This window comes from Xenopus laevis, chromosome 3S (assembly GCF_017654675.1).
Source record: "Xenopus laevis strain J_2021 chromosome 3S, Xenopus_laevis_v10.1, whole genome shotgun sequence".
Classification (NCBI taxonomy): domain Eukaryota; kingdom Metazoa; phylum Chordata; class Amphibia; order Anura; family Pipidae; genus Xenopus; species Xenopus laevis.
This window is the reverse complement of record NC_054376.1, coordinates 26,552,480-26,571,460: the sequence shown is the minus strand read 5'-3', so window position 1 is coordinate 26,571,460 and position 18,981 is coordinate 26,552,480. Positions and strand designations below refer to the sequence as shown.

At 41.6% G+C, this 18,981-nt stretch overlaps 1 protein-coding gene across 3 annotated transcripts in view; it reads right to left on the bottom strand.

The window, feature by feature from the left end:
* aebp1.S (AE binding protein 1 S homeolog) overlaps window positions 1-16,484 on the bottom strand; it is a 51,319-nt gene extending 34,835 nt beyond the window's left edge. Inside the window, exon 1 of one of the 3 annotated variants that reach the window (XM_018255108.2) lies at window positions 16,352-16,484. The gene's annotated coding sequence lies outside the window, so the exon portion shown is untranslated. Of the gene's footprint in view, window positions 1-11,545; window positions 11,568-15,951; window positions 16,330-16,351 lie in introns of those variants that run through there. The other 2 variants (XM_041588121.1, XM_041588122.1) reach the window with 2 other exon arrangements.
* Between the last annotated feature and the right edge of the window lie 2,497 nt (window positions 16,485-18,981).

Here is an 18,981-nt window from a genome sequence, read left to right as displayed (position 1 = left end):
GAATCACTGTGCCCAAACACACCCCAAACACACACACCCCCTGCGACTACTCGAGAATCAGACACAGATTGTCCTATTTCATAATATTACTGTGTAATATTTTAATAAAAAGAAAATGTATTCTTTTATGATGTATTTTGTATCCCTTGCTACTACATTTACATTATACAGGGTACATAATTCCCATCAGTCCTTGCCCAGAGAAGAGGAGCTGCTTGGGGGGGGGGGGGTAGTCTCTGTGCTTTTTTTTATTGTTCTACTTGCATCTGGTTAAAAAAAACGGTAACAACGAATTGGTTGCTATGGGAAACTATCCAGGTCCAAATTGGCCCAGTGGTGTAAAATAAGCCTGTTTGGGGGGCCCAAAGTATGTCAGAAATCAGTTTTAGGACCCCAATACTGGTTTAGAACTTCTTTTCACTTGAAGAAGGTAGGAAAGACCCTCCTGGAACAATGTGCATGCCCCATGCTTTTTATACAGTTTAACGTAAGGTTTAACGAGAAAGTAGGGACATTTCAGTAACAATCTGGGACTGCGGGTTGAGCTGTCAAAATCGTGATTGTCCCGCGAAAATGGGAGGTATGAAATTGCTCTCCTGAAGCCGTTGATTTCAGCCCGCACACACTGCCAATGACGTCTCTGAGTGCTTATTGCACAGGTGGCTGGAATTTAAAGAGAGCCTGCACAAAAAAATCGGGAGAATGCTTCAAATTTGGGAGAATGGGATTGGATGACGGGAGACCGGGAGGAGAGGGTCCATTGGTTGTAATGTGGTAAAAAAAGAAAATGCTAATACATCTTGTATTTAAAAAAAACCGAATTATAATATATACAGAGGGGTAATTATGTGGTGACAGTAGCTCTACAAGGGGCATCTAAAGCCTCCAATACAGGGTTACTTTATTTAATATTGCTTGTGAGGCTGCACTGCATGCTGGGTACAGGAACTGTTGTGGGAGGGACAGGAAGAGAGAAGTGGTAGTACATGATAACTTTGGGCTTTGTTGGTTCCCTTCAAAGTATGTGCAGTTTATTCTGAACCCTTTAAAGGCCTGGATATTTGTATTAAATCATGTGTCCAGCGTTGTTTGTCCCCTTACAGCCTGGAATACATTAAAATTATTAAATAGATTAAATAACTTTGAGGGCCACCAACTGGTTCATGGAGCTCCTGTTCACTGTTGTACTGGGCATCTTAAAGGCCTATGAGAGAGTTTGATATCAAGCACTGATTCTCACAGACATAAGTGCTACATTTTATGTGTTATGTAGGCCTACAGTGAGAATAAGGAAGGGATGATGGTAATTTCCCTGCTCTGGAGCCCACTTCGTCCTGGCCCTCCTCCATCTCTGGTGCTCTGACAGGACAGTCTAAACCTGCTCTTGTTGGAAGGCAATGCTATACAAGAAAACTGTACAGAGAAATACCATACCAAACAATGATGATACAAGGAAGCTACAAATTTATCAATTTTTACTGAATAGTACCATGTGCCTTTGCTAAATTATCACATCATGCAATAGATGGTGCTAGAGGGCAACACACCTAGGCCAAGTTAGGGAAGCCAAATTAGCAGAGGAACAGTAGTGTGACGTGTGTGTTTGCTGTATTTGTCATGTCCCTCACATCTGCCTTAAAGGTAGTAACACCAAAAAATGAAAGTGTTTTAAAGAAATTAAAATATCATGTAGTGTTGCCCTGCACTGGTAAAACTGAATTTTTGCTTCAGAAACACTACTATAGTTCAAATAAACAAGCTGCTGAGTATCAGTGATATGCGGGCCCGGCCCAATACCTGCAGGTTCTTCTTTGCGGGTGGCGGGTGCAGCTTGAGCTCTTCTCCTGCTCTCCCCGTCTGCCATTGTCAAATGCTGGCTTCCGACTTCCAGGTTCTTCTTTTATAGACAATGCACTTGCTCGCCCTGCCCCTTTTGTGATGTCATCAACGGGGCGGGGCTGGATGGTGCAGGTCTATAAAAGGAACCTGGCAGTCGGATGCGGGCTAAGGGAGAGCGGGTTAGGGTCGGGGAAATCCCGACCCTCACATCCCTACTGAGCAGCAATGGCGGAAATTGAAAAAAGTATATATGGCACAGGATAAATAATGGATAACAGATAACACTATGTTCTACAGAGCTTATCTGCTGTGTAACCTGAGCCTTTCCTCCTTTGAATGGCTGCCCCCATTGCTACACAGCAGCTTATTTATATAAACAATAGTACTGTTTCTGAAGCAAACACACCAGTTATACTAGTGCAGGGCAACACTGCATTATATTCGTATTACTTGAAAACAATTGCATTTTTTGACGTTACTGTTCCTTCAGACACTGTCCTTCATTTCTGTCAGACATTGTCTTGGAGTCATTATCTGCATATTGTTATAGTAGGGTGATGGATGGTTGCTCCTGTATCCTTCTGAGAATCTCTTTGGCTGTGGGTTGGTGTTGCCCCAGATGCCACCATGAAGTTCTTTAATTTCTGGAGCTTCTGTGTATGGACATGAATCATGCATTTGTATTATTTTTAATGAAGTCTTAATCCAAAACTATTTGGAACTTTGTACGAGACATGAGGGTGTTGGGAGAAGCAGAGGCTGAGACAACACCCAATTATTCTCTTATTTGCAATTTGTCTTTGATTTTCATGAAACAAAAAGAATGGTGCAAAGAACATCCTGAAACAGTTTGACAGAAAAAAGTGGAAAAATTGCCTGAAAGTATAATGTCAGACATTACAGAATTTCCTACATAATGGGGTATTGTATGCATAAACATGACACCTCATCATTTTATAAACGTATGCTCATACTTCCAATAAACCTCTGTGGACAGAATTTCTTTTTTATATGTCAGCCAATATTTTAAGGGCAGCATGTTGGAAGCCATCTCAGCTACTGCCTGGGAAGTTATTTATACAGGGTAGTGTCCCTCAATATAAGGCAGGGTTGAACTATTGTCACGCAGTCACTGTTAGGGTCGCATTGAGGAGCCCAGAAATATCCCCATACAGATGCGCATTTGTACTGGTGAACTGTTTGTCTGCATATGTAACAGTTTTTTCGTGTATTTGTATCTCCTCACTGCGGGGAACGATGGTGTCATAAAATAATAATCATATCTCCTGCCTATGGCACACTAAACTAAAATTTTCTCTATCCATTTAAGCCCCCCAAAATGTCAACCAGATTCTAAAGTACAAACAATTAAAATGATTCTACAATAATAAAGTATGTCAGATCTTCATTTATAGGGGATGTAGTAGATGCAAACCGTGACAAGAATTTCATTTAGAATTTAAACAAGAGGACTGATCTCATTTCTTGCCTTCAATTCATGCCGTAAATTCGCCTGGACAACGCTAATTCACAAAGATCCGAAGTTGCGCACAGGGTAACGAATGCTGGCGAAGTTGCATTAGCGAAAATAGGCTCAGCAGTTCGAAGTTACACTAGCGTTGGCTGATTTTGCATACAGCGTGCAGTTAAAGTACAATGGCCATATATGCTGCAGCAAATACATTATACTACACAAGGCCAGGGAACCTTAATTCAATTATATAGAGGTGTTATATTGCCCTACAGATGTGCCCACAGTATAGTTTAGGTGCCATATGTTATCAAATGTAGGGGGAAGGAGAGTACCCCAAAAAAAATTACAATCTTTTTCAGCCTATCACCCTGTAAAAAGGAAAAGACGCCAGAGTTTTTTGGGACTTAGAAAAATTTCCAACTTTTTTTTTGAGGAACTCCTATCTACTCTATTGCACTTCGCCTGGTCTGAGGTGGTGAAGGCAAGTCTGGCAATAGAGGTACCGGTCAGTAAAATCAAAAACTTAGTGAATTCGCGTAGTAACGCTCTTTCGCCAGAGCGAAAATTTGCATGGCGTTAGAATGCGAAGTTGCCCCACAGCTACACCGTTAGCCACTTCGCCCTTTAGTAAATTTGCCCCTATATAATTTCATTTCCTGAAAATATATGACAAACCCAATATACCTCCACCCAACGTCTTGATGTTTGTTCCAAATCTAATATTTTCCTTAGACCTGTGACTATCCTTCACGCACCAAAATAGATTGTAAACTCTGACATTTTGAAATATTTACTTATTTGAATCCAAAAATATGCCCAACATTCTCCTTGTCATCCCAGTTCAGTTATATCAGGGCCCTAGAATCCCATGGCCATTTGGTACAGCCATTAGCGTAACTGCAGAGGAAGCAGACCCTGCGGCTGCAGAGGTATAGGGGCCCCATGAGGCTCTTATTCATATACAATTAAAATATATATTGGAAAAACAGGTCTCTAGACATTTTGTGGGCCTGAAAAATAATTTGCTGTGGGGCCCAGTAATTTCTAGTAACACTACTGGGTACAGCCCCCAATCCAAAAGGAAAGGAATAAAGAAAGCATGGGGACATGGAAATGAGCCACCTATTCAGTGCTCTTCCACACTAAACTCAGATTTGGGAATCTGTGGGAAGCCACGCAGATTACTTACCACTTCAAAGGGTTGTTCAGTTTTAAAAGTTAACTTTTAGTATAATGTAGAGAGGGATATTCTGAGAAAATCTGCTTTTAATTTTGTATGGATTGCGGTTTTTGAGTTATTTATCTTTTTATTCAGCAGCTATCCAGTTTGCAATGTCAGAAATCTGGTTTCTAGGGTCTAAAATAAGATACAAGAATATGAATAGAAAGGATAGACAGCCAAGTTTGGGAGTTTTACTTTGAAAGCAGCAAGTAAGTTGCAGGTAAAGTCCCTTTGTAAAATGTATAATGAAGCAATAGAATTCTTAATGAATCAGATAAAATTAAGCATAGGACTGGCCAGATATAGGATGACTTTGACGTAGTTGGCCAGCTTAAATATATTGCAATATATGGACAAACAATCCCTGTTTTGTTTAAAGGGTAAGGCATTTTTCAGTAGCAGTATGCACAAAATGTCTCTGTCTTAAATATATTGATAATGGGTTTAGTGCAGAGGACTCTTGTATTTGTCTATATGTATTTTGTGGTCACAGCCTCATTGCACCCCCGCCTAATGGTTTTAAAAAATAGTGGTGAGCACAACTTTCCCTTGTTTGTTATAGTTATACATGAGCAGTGACCAGCTCCATGTTGTAGCTCCCACCCTTCCCAGCTATAGTCAGGTGATCCCACTGGTGTCTAATAAAAGGGCAGCCAAGTTTGGGAGTTTTACTTTGAAAGCAGCAAGTAAGTTGCAGGTAAAACTTAGTCCCTTTATAAAATGTATAATGAAGCAATAGAATTCTTAATGAATCAGATGAAAATTGAGCATAGGACTGGCCAGATATGGGATGACTTTGACGTAGTTCGCCAGCTTAAAGGAATTGTTCAGTGTAAAAATAAAATCTGGGTAAATAGGCTGTGCAAAATAAAAAATGTTTCTGATATAGTTAGCCAAATATGTAATGTATACAGGCTGGAGTGATTTGATGTATAACATGTCAGTCTGAGCACTACTTCCTGCTTTTCAGCTCTCTTGGTTTACACTGACTGGTTACCCTGGCTACCAGGCAGTAACCAATCAGAGATTTAAGGGTGGGCCACATGGGTCATTTCTGTTGCTTTTGAATCTGAGCTGAATGCTGAGGATCAAACTCACTGAACAGAAATGTACCATGTGGCCCCCCTTCAAGTCACTGACTAGCTCAGAGTTATAGAGCTGAAAAGCAGGAAGTTGGATTCTGGCTGTTTTATTAGACATCTGTTCACTCCAGTCTTTATAGATTACATTTTTGGCTAACTAACTATATTAGAAACATTTTTTATTTTGCACAGCCTATCTATTTACACAGTAAATAGTATTTTCACACTGAACTGTTCCTTTAAATATATTGCAATATATGGACAAACAATCCCTGTTATGTTTAAAGGGTAAAGATTTTTTAGTAGCAGTATCCACAAAATGTCTCTGTCGTAAATATATTGATAATGGTTTAAGTGCAGAGGACTCTTGTATTTGTCTATATATAGGTATACATATGTTAATAATGTATCTTTTAATTGGGATAATGACATCAAATAAACACAGACTGTGGTCTGGGATAGCTCAGTATCTGGCTTGAAATCTATCACTGGATGACAAGCAAAATGGAGAATTGTCCAGGCATAAATGTGAGTGAGGCTTTGTAGTAATCTGTTGAAACTGCACTGCAGCAGGTGCCATGGCTCTGATGAACTGGAGTCTCCACGTTGGACCAACTGGCAATGCAGCAAGTTTTATTCAATAAACTTCAGTTCTTGAATGCCTTTCAGTGTAGAACAAGGTTTAGTGAATTAATGAATATAGTTGTTGTTTAGAGAGAAAGGATTTGTTCAGACCCTTGGGTTTACCCTGCTGATTGCATTTTATTGGATGGTGCTGTTTCAGTCTGAGCTGTGCATTTTACATTGGAATCCTCCATATCCCAGTGTACTTGCCAGGGGCATAACTATAGAGGAAGAAGACCCTGCAAATGCAGGGGGGTGCAGGAGGTAAAGCGGCCCCATGAGGCTTTAGGATTGAAACACGGGCAGAACTGCCTTTGCGTGTCTTCCCGTCCGCTATAATGAAAAGTCACCTGTGCTAAAGCACACGCGGCGCTTCATTTTCCGAAGTCGCCCGAAGTTTCCTTGTGAGGCAGGTGACTAAATCTCCCCGAATCTGCCCATGTGTCACAACCCGTAATTCATATACAATAAATATTGGTAAAACAGGTCAACCTCTAAACATTTTGGGGGCCTGAAAAATAATTTGCTGTGGGGCCCAGTAATATCCACTTCTGGTCCTTGCACATTTTTCTCCTCCTACTTTGTTTGAATCGTAGTCCTCTCTCTCTCTCTCTCTCTCTCTCTCTCTCTCTCTCTCTCTCTCTCTCTATCACTTTCCACTCTTGGGTCTCATTCTCTTCTTGTGCTCTGCTGCTTTCCCCTTTCTTCTCTCCCTCTCCCCTGCTCTGTGTCTATTTCTCATTTCCTGACAGGGTGTGGATGCCAAGCCTGAGTCAGCTGCTCTGGTCTTTAGTAGGAGGGGAGGGGGGGGGGAGGCTGCTTCAGATAGGGTCCTTGGGCTGTGACTGAGCCCCATTCTCACCCAGAGAGCCTGATGGACTGTGAGTCAGTACTTTCATTCAGCAAGACCTAGGAGACAATTGTACACCCTCCTGACATCCATAACTCTTCCAAGTCATCAAAGTCTGCAGCCATGTATAAAAGTCCACCTCAGAAACAGGAGCATTCAAATAAATGTCAGGTAGGATGCTCAGGGACAATGCAATGAGCAGTGCCAGTCTCTACCAAAACCTCCAGTGTGATGGTGTGTGCCTAGTGTTGGGTAATTTACGTTCGCACAATAAAGAGCACGGGGTAACCCGGCACTTGAATTGCCACGTGTGCCAGTGATTCTGTTTGTTTTGTAATTTACGTTGAGACCAGCCCTGCCTTTCTCTCACACACTCATGTCCAATCAGTGCCTTAACTAAATATTACTCGGCCCCACAGCAAATTATTTTTCAGGACCCCAAAATGTTTAGAGGTTTTACCAATATTTATTAAAACTGTATATAAATGAGGGCCTCATGGGGCCCTTATATCTCCTGGGCCTCCCCTACAGCCGCAGGGTCTGGTTCCTCTGTAGTTACTCCTCTGTGTACAATGACTTATACACAGCTCTTAGATAGAAGGCTTTGTAGCTCAAAAGGTGATGTGCGCCATCAGTCATTGATTATGTACACTGGCATATCATAGCCCTCCAGACATACAGGGGATAACCCATATGTTACATTACTAAGTAATTCAGGAGAATGAGCCAGCCCTAAAATACCTTTCACTCATACTTGATATGCATATGCAGGGCTGCCATCAGAAATCACAGGGCCCCGCACAACAAAATTTTCTGGTCCCCCTCGCCACCCCTCCCTCACCCATCAGAATGAAGGCCACACAAGACACAGGCATTAAAACATTAAGTGCCCCCCTACAAGTTAAAAAAAAGAACTTTGGTGCCCAGGGCCCTCCTACAAGTTTTGGTGGTCAGGTGGTGGTTAAAGAAAAAAAAAAAAAAAACATTGGTGGCCATGGCCCCTACAAGTTATATAAAAAAAACATTAGTGGTCAGGGCCCCTACGAGTTATTTAAAAAAAAAAGATTTGGCCTGGGCCCCTACAAGTTTTTTTTTTAAAAACAATTGGCCAGGGCCCCCACACATTTAAAAAAAAACAAAAAACAATTGGCCAGGGACCCCATATATTTTTTTTTAAAAAAAACAATTGGCCAGGACAGGTTAAAAGAAAACTGCACGTACCTTAGCCAGGGAGTTCAGATGCCGGTATCTTCAGTTTCTTGTGCTCTGATTCGCCAGTGAAATGTAAGTCCCGGTAAAGCCACATGGTGATTGGATAAAGTAGAGGGGAGGTTCAAACTTCACTCAACCAATCTGCATGTGGCTTTACTGGGACTTGCACTTCATGGCGAATCAGAGCACAAGAAGCAGTCATCGGAGCTCCACCCAGCCCTCCCTTCCGAAGTCTGCGGCTCACTGATGGCAGGGGCCCTTAACTCCCCAAGGGGGAAGGGGGAAACTTTTTTTACTTCCTTGTTTTGTGATAAAAAGTTACACGATTTCCCTCCCTGAACCTAATTTGCATATGCAAATTCGGATTCAGTTTGGCCTGGCAGAAGGATTCCGGCGAATCCGAATCCTGCTGAAAAAGGCCGACTCCTGGCCGAAACCCAAACCGAATCCTGGATTCAGTGCATACCGTATATATATATAGATAGATGATAGATAGATAGATAGAGGCATAACTACAGAGGAAGCAGACCGTGCGAGGTAAAGGGGGCCGCATGAGGCCCTAATTAATGAAACATTTCCGAATATATTGGTAAAACAGGACAATCTCTGGATATGTTGGGGGCCCTAAAATTTATTTGCTGTGGGTCCCAGTAACATCTAGTTATGCCACTGGATATAGATATATATCACGGTTTCCTTTCACTATTCCTTCCCAGCCTATATATGACTGACATTCACCACCATACAGAAGACAGCTTGTATTTTATGTACTTGCTAAATTAAAGAATAAACAGAAGGAACTGCGTTCTGTTCTTTTTCTGAAAAGTTGCAAGGTCTCAGCAATGGTTTTAAAGGTGTGGTTCACCTTTAAAGTAACCTTAAGTATGTTACAGGATGGCCAACTTTAAGCAACTTTTCAATTGGTCTTTATTTTTATTAATTATGTATGGCTTCTTCTTCTGACTCTTTCGAGCTTTTAAATTCCAGCTGGAGAATAGCTGAACAAAAAACTAAATAATTAAACAAAAATAATAACAACAAATTGACTCAGAATAATAACACTCCATACATCACACTAAAAGTTACTTTGAATGTGAATTCCCCTTAACTTAATTAAACTTTGGTTTAGGTGCAAAATAACTTTTGAGGCCCCTCTCCTTTCCCTTCTCAAGCACCAAGGCATACAGTCCCACCTCCATTCGCCCATTGTTCTCATGTGCTTTTTATTCTTTTGTATTTACATGTGGCAATCCTGTCCTCAAATGTTGGTTGGTGGAATTCTGTAAATGCTTAAAAAGCTTTAAAGCTATAAAGAGCATCACACCACATGATAGAATTACTTGCAACATGCGTCCTGACTGAACGTACTGTCAGTGCCGTAACTAGAGGGACGGGCCCTGGTGCGTGATGCACAGCCGGGCCCCACCCCCCCTCCGCACACGCCGGATTTCAGTAGTGAGCGGGCTGCCGGGGGCCCTGAAGGGGTGCGGGCCCTGGTCCGCTCGCACCCCCTGCTCCCCTGGTAGTTCCGCCACTGCTTACTGTACCAGCAGATCAGCAGCCTATTATCAGCAATGCTCCAGGACTTCAGAGATGTCCATTGAATCCTCCAATCTTGGATCTTCTAAGGGCATATTATAAGTGCCAGTGACAATGTACATGCTCAGTGAGCTCTGGGCAGCTGTTAAGAAGCTAAGCTTAAGGGTTGGTGGACATCATCAAGCTTAGAATGAGCTTTGTCTGCCATTAATGACAGACAAAGCTCATTCTAAGCTTGATACAGAGTTACAGAGATTATGATTAAATTCTGAGACAGAATGCACCAATTTCTGATCTGCAAGTACTGTAAATCTTAATTAACTATTTATTTGCCTTGTATCTTCAGCTCAGAGCATGTGATGTGAATATGGGGAGCTACTGGAGACAGATCTTCCCTGCTACAGAAAACAAGGTCAAATCAACATTACTCTAACTTATCTTTAGTTCTCCTTTAAACTCAGAACATGTGTTTTACTGGAAGCTGGAGAATGCATATTGAATGTGTAAGTGAAGTGCCTGTGAGGTTTGTAGAGGTCTCTGCATGTGAAGAAGAGATTTGGCAGGCTACAGATGGAGGTGGAGAAGATAATGATGACACTTCTAAAGATCTGTCCATGAAAAAAAGAGGCCTGGCTGCTCCTAAGCACAACTGCTGGCTAAATACTATGCGAGTAAAGGATAGAGTAAGTTTGTAATTACATGAGAATGCATACGCTCAGCTAACCTGAAATTCCATTTGCATTGTGTTATTTCCAAGGTAAAAAAATACAGTGAGTCTGGGGACTTTGCTAATATCTTAACCATTCGTGTGATCCCGCTGAATATCTGAATTTAGATGTGTGTGCAGGAAAGATTAAGACAGAGAAGTATAGAGAGAGAGAGATAGTACGCAGTAATATAATTATATTAAACCTTTTTTTATATTATGCATTTATTACATTAACGGACCCCACGGAAATAACCTCCACACAGCCATATGTGATCTAGATCCCAGAGTAACAGATACAAAAACAATAATGGACATACAGTGATTGAGCCAGTTACAAGCCAGTGTATTTCTGAAATCAGAAAGAATAAGGGAAGGGCATTTATTAAAAGTATAAATGATTGATATAGGTTCATTAGAACAGCTACAGGGGGTGAAGGCTCTCAAACCTCACTAAGGTTCTATGTTGTGTAGGGTCTGCCCTTAACAAAATGGGGATACATGACTGAAAGGTACAAGAAACAAAAGGCAGGAGAAGCTGCAGCTGCTGGAAGCAGAGAAGCCGAGGAGGTTAATGGATGATCTTGGGTAAAAAATTTTCAGGGTGGGGCAAGTAGGTAAAATTATCACAAATAAAACGGCTATAAATATTTTGGTGTCAAAGACACAGGAATTGTTAATATACATAATACACTGCCGTGCAGAGAAAATGATATAATAGTACTATAAAAGTTATAAGCTACACTGACTATTTTTACCCATGCGCTGGGCACACACATTTTAGCAGGTGGGTCAGTGCATTAGATGGTCAGCAACAGGTCCGGACTGAGAATTAAAATAGACCCTGACATTTCAGGTACACAGAGGCCCAAACAGCCCCCACCAGGCCACTAAATACTGACTTTCTATGGCACCTTATAGCAGCCTCTCTGGCATTTGCCAGAACCCACAGATTGCCAGTCCGGGCATGGTCAGCAACCTTAGTTTGTCTACTTACTTGCATCGACTCACACACTTGCATTTTCAGTCTCAGACTAGTGAGAAATAGCCGATCTTGTGGAATCCATTTGCTTGTGCATCTTTATTCACAGACAGAGTGTCGGCCTGGGAGCATACACACAGAGCAGAATTTGGAGTGAAAATTTGTGCTAAAACCATTGCATGTTTATTTACCCAGACTGGCACAGTGCCCTCTCAGTGCAGAGCAGCATCGGACTGGGGGGGGGGTCTAGGCCCACCGGTGCTGCCACTTCCCGGGGCCCCCTACCCCCACCCCAGCCCAGTCTAGAATACCAGTGAGCCCCAGCCCAAGCCAAAAATCACTTTGAGGGCCCGCCACCACTGCAAATCCGCCTGCCCCAGACATAAAACTTCCTTGTTCCCCTTCCCTTCCCTCCGCCAATTTGAACATATGAATTTCTTCTGTCAATCACCAACGGGAGAGGTCAGAAAGAGCAGGAGCCATTGGCTGTGGGGCTCGGGTCTGGGCTGGCAGGGCCTGCGAAGGCTGGAGCCCACCGGGTTTTTTTCCCAGTGTCCCACCGGCCTAGTCTGACCCTGGTGCAGAGCATAAGCAAATGGGCACTAGTCTTACACTAGCAAACACATACAATGCAGTAACACTCTGATAAATAATGTTTCAGTGTCATGGTAACATGAAAAAAAGACCAGCTCTGTGTATAATAGCCCAAAATACCTTGCAATGTAAACATGATCCCAATTCATTAAAGAATCCCCCTAGAACACATGAGATAAAGTGCCATTCCATTTATACAACACACTAGAAAACACAACAAAATGAATACAGTGTCAATAACTTTGGCACCAATTCAATTAATAATGCCCCTAGAGGCTGGATAGATAAAGTGCCCGATACAGGGGAGCATAAATAGGGTACAGGTGCTGCCAGCAGTGTGTATGGGCTCTACTCAGTCAGGGAATCAGGTACACAAGCACACTCAGACTGGGGCAGAATCATTTAGGCTTATGAAGACATTGCAACAAATCAAAGTTAACATACATGACAAGTAGAGAAATTATGACAATACCATACTTCCCAACATTCATGGAAATAAAAAGAGGGACCAAAAAAGTTGCCGGGCGTATTTGATCACGCCCATTTTTGTGGCCACACTCCCTAATTATCATGTTCATTTGGCAGGTTATGAAAGTTTGAACATATTTCTGTGTTTTTTTTACAGTTTTGCTAATGAAACTGAATTGCCCTTTAAGATGAGTCTAAGTTCGCCCAAGAGACCTGTTTATCTAATTTGTTACAATTACTGATTTGCTTATCTCAAAATTGTTACAAAATTATCTAAGTTGCACCTGGTGGCTGTTCTTGGCTCTCTGCCAAAAAACAATTAAGTTAAAAACTTTGTATCTTTTTCTGGCTGTTTCAGTGTAGAGAGAGTTGGGACATTTCCGTACAAATGTGGGACAGCGGGTAGAGCTGTCAAAAGCGGGACTGTCCCGCTGAAAATGGGAAAGTTGGGAGGTATGCAATCAAGCACGCTCAGGGGTGCTGCTGCCATGAAGTGAGTAGAGAAGGCATAGAATCGCCCCTGAGCACAATAATACAGAATTCTATAGGCAGCACACAAAGAGATCTGGCTCAGGTCCAGACGTACAAATTCAGACTTGGGGGCTATGGAACTTTTAGAAGCGTGTTCTGTGAATGGGTGAAAGATAGAATTCCCCATTTGATAAATAGACTTCTAAAAATCCAATAGGAATGAATGGAAAGTGGCTGAGTTTTTCTGTAATAAATCTATCCCTTTGATATACTAAGTAAAACACACACATGTACTTCAGCAGGTAGACACATACACAAGACATTAGAAGGTTAGGATAAATCAGGAGCTTCACTTATAATAAACTTTAATACTATTACCTTATTCCAAGCCTGCTGCTGCCTGCAAAAACTGAGCATCTCCCTCCCAGTTTAAGACCCAGTACAGCTCCACAGGGATTGGCTTGGCTGCAGAGTGAATCTTCCAGTCTATACAATTGTGTACACCTGCACAGTGATTGGATAGAATGCTGGGTGAATCCTTCTAGCCTATCCAATCTGTGTTCAGCTGTACAGAGACTTAAAGGGTTTGTTCACCTTTACATTAACTTGTAGCATGACAAGGGTGATACTCAATTTGCAATTGGTTTGCATTTTTTATTACCGTAATCATGGTTTTTGAGTTATTTCACTTACATTTTATTCAGCAGCTCTCCAGTTTGCAATTTCGGCAATCTGATTGCTATGGGCCAAATGACCCTAGCAACCATGCGCTGATTTGTATAAGAGACTGGAATATGAATAGGAGAGGCCTGAATAGCAAGATGAGTGATAAACAGTAGCAGTAACAATATATTTGTAGCTTTACAGAGCATTTGTTTTAAGATGGTGATAGATAGCGACCCCCAGTTGAATGCTGGAAAGAGTCAGAAGAACGAGATAAATAATTCAAAAACTATAAAAAAGAAAACATGAAAGCCATTTGAAATGTTGCTTAGAATTAGCCATTCTACAACATACTAAAATATAACTTAAAGATGAACCACCTCTTTAAGACTGAAGCCAGGCTTGCAAGATGCTGGAAAACACAGGCAAAGGATCAGCACCTCCCAGAATCATTACATTGGCATGGGTGCAAGCACAGCTAGTGGATTTCAGTGGCAAAATGCAAACTCGCATTCTGAGTCCTCTGTAAAAACAACCACTGCATTCCTTACTTCTTACTTGTTTACATAAGGGCTTCAATATCAGATTAAACTGAATAAACTGCATCAGTAGCTTTTAAATCAACAGTGACCATATATTGTAAGGGTGGTGGCACACGGGGAGAATTAGTCGCCGGTGATAAATCTTCACTACTGCAGACGACTAACCAAAATGCCATCCCACTACCAATAATGTGAATCACTGGCGGGATGGTATACGAGTTGCTTCGGTTTTCCCAAGTCGCCTGAAGTTGCTGCACAAGTTTCCCACCACTGTCTTTAGAAAGCAACAAATATCTATACGGGCATCCAGAATCGCCATATGCCTTAACTGCTATCTACATGTCCCTACACATACTTTTGTTTTACTACTTCCTGCTGATTTTTACCCCTCCTGCTATTTTAATCCCCTTTCACCCTTTACCCGCAGATGCTGTTACAAAAACATCCATCTCTCACTATGCCATGAGGGGCTTTTTTCCCCCTTACACCTCCTATATTTCACTCCCTCTACTGCTCACCTTAAATCTTTATTGGTGTAAGTTATTATAAATGACTTCCCATCAGACTTGCTTGCCCACTGCCCTCTTTTGACCCCTGTTCCCAAGGCTTCTAAACAACCCATATTTATGCTTTTTAACCCCCCTTTCTCCCTTTCACAGCCCAGACAATTGTCTCTATTTTCTTTGCTGCTTAGCTGCTGGAGATGGAAAATCAAACCCGAGAAGTTCAGTTTAGGGGGTAAAAGGCTATGGCACTGGCCTAGCCAAACGCCAGCAATTAATCCAAATGCAAAAAAACGCCAATACCTTAGTATGCTGCAACAGGGGTGATCCCAATTTATTCCATGGTGCTACCAGACACTGCAGTTACAATCAAACATTTCGGGAACACCTGTCCCTTCCATGGTGCTACCAGACACTGCAGTTACAATCAATCCAACCGAAACGATTGATTGTAACTGCAGTGTCTGGTAGCACCATGGAATAAATTGGGATCACCCCTGTTGCAGCATACTAAGGTATTGGCGTTTTTTTACATATCAAACCAGAGTCCATCTTCTTGTTCTTAAATTAAGATCCCCATCAACATTAACAGCTAAAGTTGTAGTAAATAAAAAAAAATGGAACATTATAAAGTATATCCTGAATATTGTGTCTGCCCAGATAGGAAGAGTTTCCTGCACAAACATCTGTAAGACAAAGATATGTGCGCTGTGCACACGTTCTACTTTTGCCCACTTTAAAGCAAAGCTATTTTGCTATTTCCATTTTTATTAACTACAACTCAGCCCAACAGCCATCAGTAGGTCCCACGAATACTAATCTGGAAAATGTTTCATGATCAGGTTAGTATAAATATGACATTTTCATTGCTGGTGGACTGTGTTCGATTGGCTAGTTCAACAAGACCAGTGACATTTTCATTTCAAATGCTAGTAGTCACTGTAGAAAATGAATACACAGCATCAGCTAAGAACCATGGTAGAAAATGGATGTCATTAACCCCTAAAGTGCCAATAATCATCTTAGAAAATGGATAATCAGCATTAACCTCAGACATGCCGGAAACCACTGCAGTAAATGCATAAAGGCATTAACTCCAAACATGCCAGAAATCACGCCATGTACCCTGGTCTCTTCACATTTATTTTTGTCTTTTTTCCAACATTCCTTTAGCACTTACATGTCATGTGCAATCCCCTGCAAAATAAATCTTTTCACAGCATAGCCAGCAAGAATATGATTGTCTATAGACTACGGGTCCTCATGCAGTCCAATTCCGCACATGCACCGGTAGGAACGGATAACGGAGTGAGAGAGAGAAGTTTTTACTCGGGCTTGAGGGGAGGCATGGGAAGAGTTTTCACACGGCCCTCGGGAAGGAGCTACACCACTGCCGCTATCTTGGATTTACAATGCCGAGTTAACAGCGCGCAACAAGCCTTCCCGTCAGATAGAGCGATGTATAACTTCCAGCCAATTCTCTTCCTGGGCTGCTGCTTTTTAAATATAAGTATTACAGGGGGATTATGCAGCAGAAGACGATCGTATTCTTGCTAAATTGTGAAAAAGATTAATGTTACCAGAAAAAAATCTTGAACTCTACTTTCTGGCAGCCCTTTTGCAGCTCCCGCACTCAGTCCTCCCCGCGGAATTCACGACAGTCCTGTATCACGAATTTGTCCTGTGCGCCCCTGCAGCGGCCGGACACAGCCACTTACTATTGACAGCGGTTAGCCAATCAGGATTGGGCGCTTTATCTCTGTCCAATCAGAGCGCAAACTCGTCGTGCGACTCAACGGGACTGTATACGGAAACTCTATGGTACAGGTGTAACCGTGCTATAATCGCAGGATGTACAGAACGCAGTGGCAACGTAGTGATCGCACTTTTAATATTATTATGCGACCGGGGTAGAATCGTAAGTTCAATAGATAGCGGCCGACTTCTTCCCAAGGGGCAGTGTGAAAACTACCCTCAAATTTCTAATCAACTCTGAGTAAAAACTTTGCACTAGCCAAAGTCTCGCCACCCCACCGTGTCTCTCTCACCCCCCTCACCGTCACGGGGGCTCATTTATCAACCCTGGGCAAATTAGCCCATGGGCAGTTACCTATAGCAACCAATCAGTGATCAACTTTTTAAAGCCAGCTGCAAGTAGGACAATGAATGCTGCAATTTGATTGGTTGCCATGGGTTACTGCCCATGGGCAAATTTGCCCAGTGTTGATAAATGACCCCCATGTCTCTCTCACACCCCCTCACCTCACCGTGTCTCTCTCACTTCACTGTGTCTCTCTTACCTCAACGTGTCATATTTAAGGTGTTTTATTGGTACCTAATGCTATGTGGGAGATAAGATGCTGCAAATTGGAAGCTTTGAGGTGCTTTTTGGAAATGTTACTAAAATCATCACATTTAGGAAAGGTTTGCGGTTTGGTGCTTTGTAGTAGAAAGACTTGCATACCCAATTTGGATTCAGAGGAATGTGTACTTTTCCGAAATATATGGTTTTCTTGGGTTAATGTACTTTTTCCTACATTTGCCCCCCCCCAAATGATGTAAATGTGTTGATTTTGCAGTACCTTAAATGACAGACCATGTGGGGTTGTCTTCATTTTGGGGGTCCTATATGCCTCATACTTAGGTAAATCTACACATATTGGAAAGACCGCCATCAGAAATCGCAGGGCCCCGTACGACAAAATTTCCTGGGCCCCCTGGGCTGCACCCACCGCAAGCCCCACCTACAGGTCCGCCCTCCCCACCACACAGTAAAAAAACAAAAAAAATATTTGTGGCTAGGGTTCCCACATGTTAATAAAAAATAAAAAGATATTGGTGGTCAGGGCCCCCCATAAAAAAAACATTTGTGGCCAGGGCCCCCCATTAAAAAATATTGGTGGCTAAAATTGGTGGCCATGGCCCCTTATACCTCCATGCCTTCCCAAAGTCAGCAACTCTCAGAAAGATGGGGAGCTCGGCTAATCAAGTAAGTGTCGGGCCCCCCAAAACTCTCCCCCCTGTCCCCCCCTGATGGCTGCCCTGCATATTGGACATAAAACTGTTTAGCAGACCCCAAGCATTCATGTTTAGGGTGTTTTATCGTGGTCTATCTAACAGTATGTTGTAAGGTGGAAGTTTTGTAAAAATTTTATAAAAAAAATTGTTTAGGAAAGAATTTCTATTTGGTAGTTTGGATTACAAGCACATATTTACCCATTCTGGATTCATCAGCATATGATCTTTCCAATAATGCGTGGTTTTCTAGGGTGAACCTACTGTTAGTGGAATGTTTGGCCTTAAAATCAGAAATATTATGTTTTGTGGAGCGATGCTTTGGAAATGGTAGTGTACTGCTTGGAGTTTAAGAAAAGCTCCATAAAACTACAGAAGTGGAATTACACAAAAATTCTAGCATATTTTGAAATCTTAGGTTTTCCGGAAAAAGACGATATATTGTTTTCCTGGGTAAATGAAAAGACCCTCCCCTCCAGCAGAAGCCCTTAATGCGAAAGAGTGCAAAATGTTCAAAAATGGTCTGGCAATAAAAGCCATGGTATTGCATGGCCAATTCTAAGCAATTCTGCAATTGCTCTTCATTATATATTTTTATATATTTTATTATTTGCCTTTTTCTTCTGACTTTTAAGCTTTCATATGGGGGTCACTGACCCAATCTAAAAACAACTGCTCTGTAAGTATACACAAATATATTGTTATTGCTACTTGTAAGTACTCATCTTTCTAATCAGGTCCTTTCCTATTCATATTCCAGTCTCTTATTAATCTAATTTGGGCTCAGGACCTCAACAGTTGGTAAAATGAGATGGGAAGAGCAGATGAAAGTAAGAGAAGACGATTAGATTGTTTTGGTGAGAGAAGAACATTTTATGTTTGAGTATTTGTAGAAGGTAAAAACAGGAATGTGAGTGAAGCAAGTAATATACAATATTAAACTGCTGTTTTTTATGTTAATGTATAAGGTGAATTATTTAAATATTGCTCATAGGCTGACTGCATTTTGAACAGCAATTTTATTACCACATTTGATTTGACTGCTTTTTGTCACTTTGGGACTATTTGTTCCATTTTATTGATTACATTTACAGTTGGGATGAATAGGAGGGATGGTTGGTTTAACCACATGAATTAGACATATGGAAATCCAAGAAAAAGACACATATCTAGTTTTGAATGTTGATTAAATATG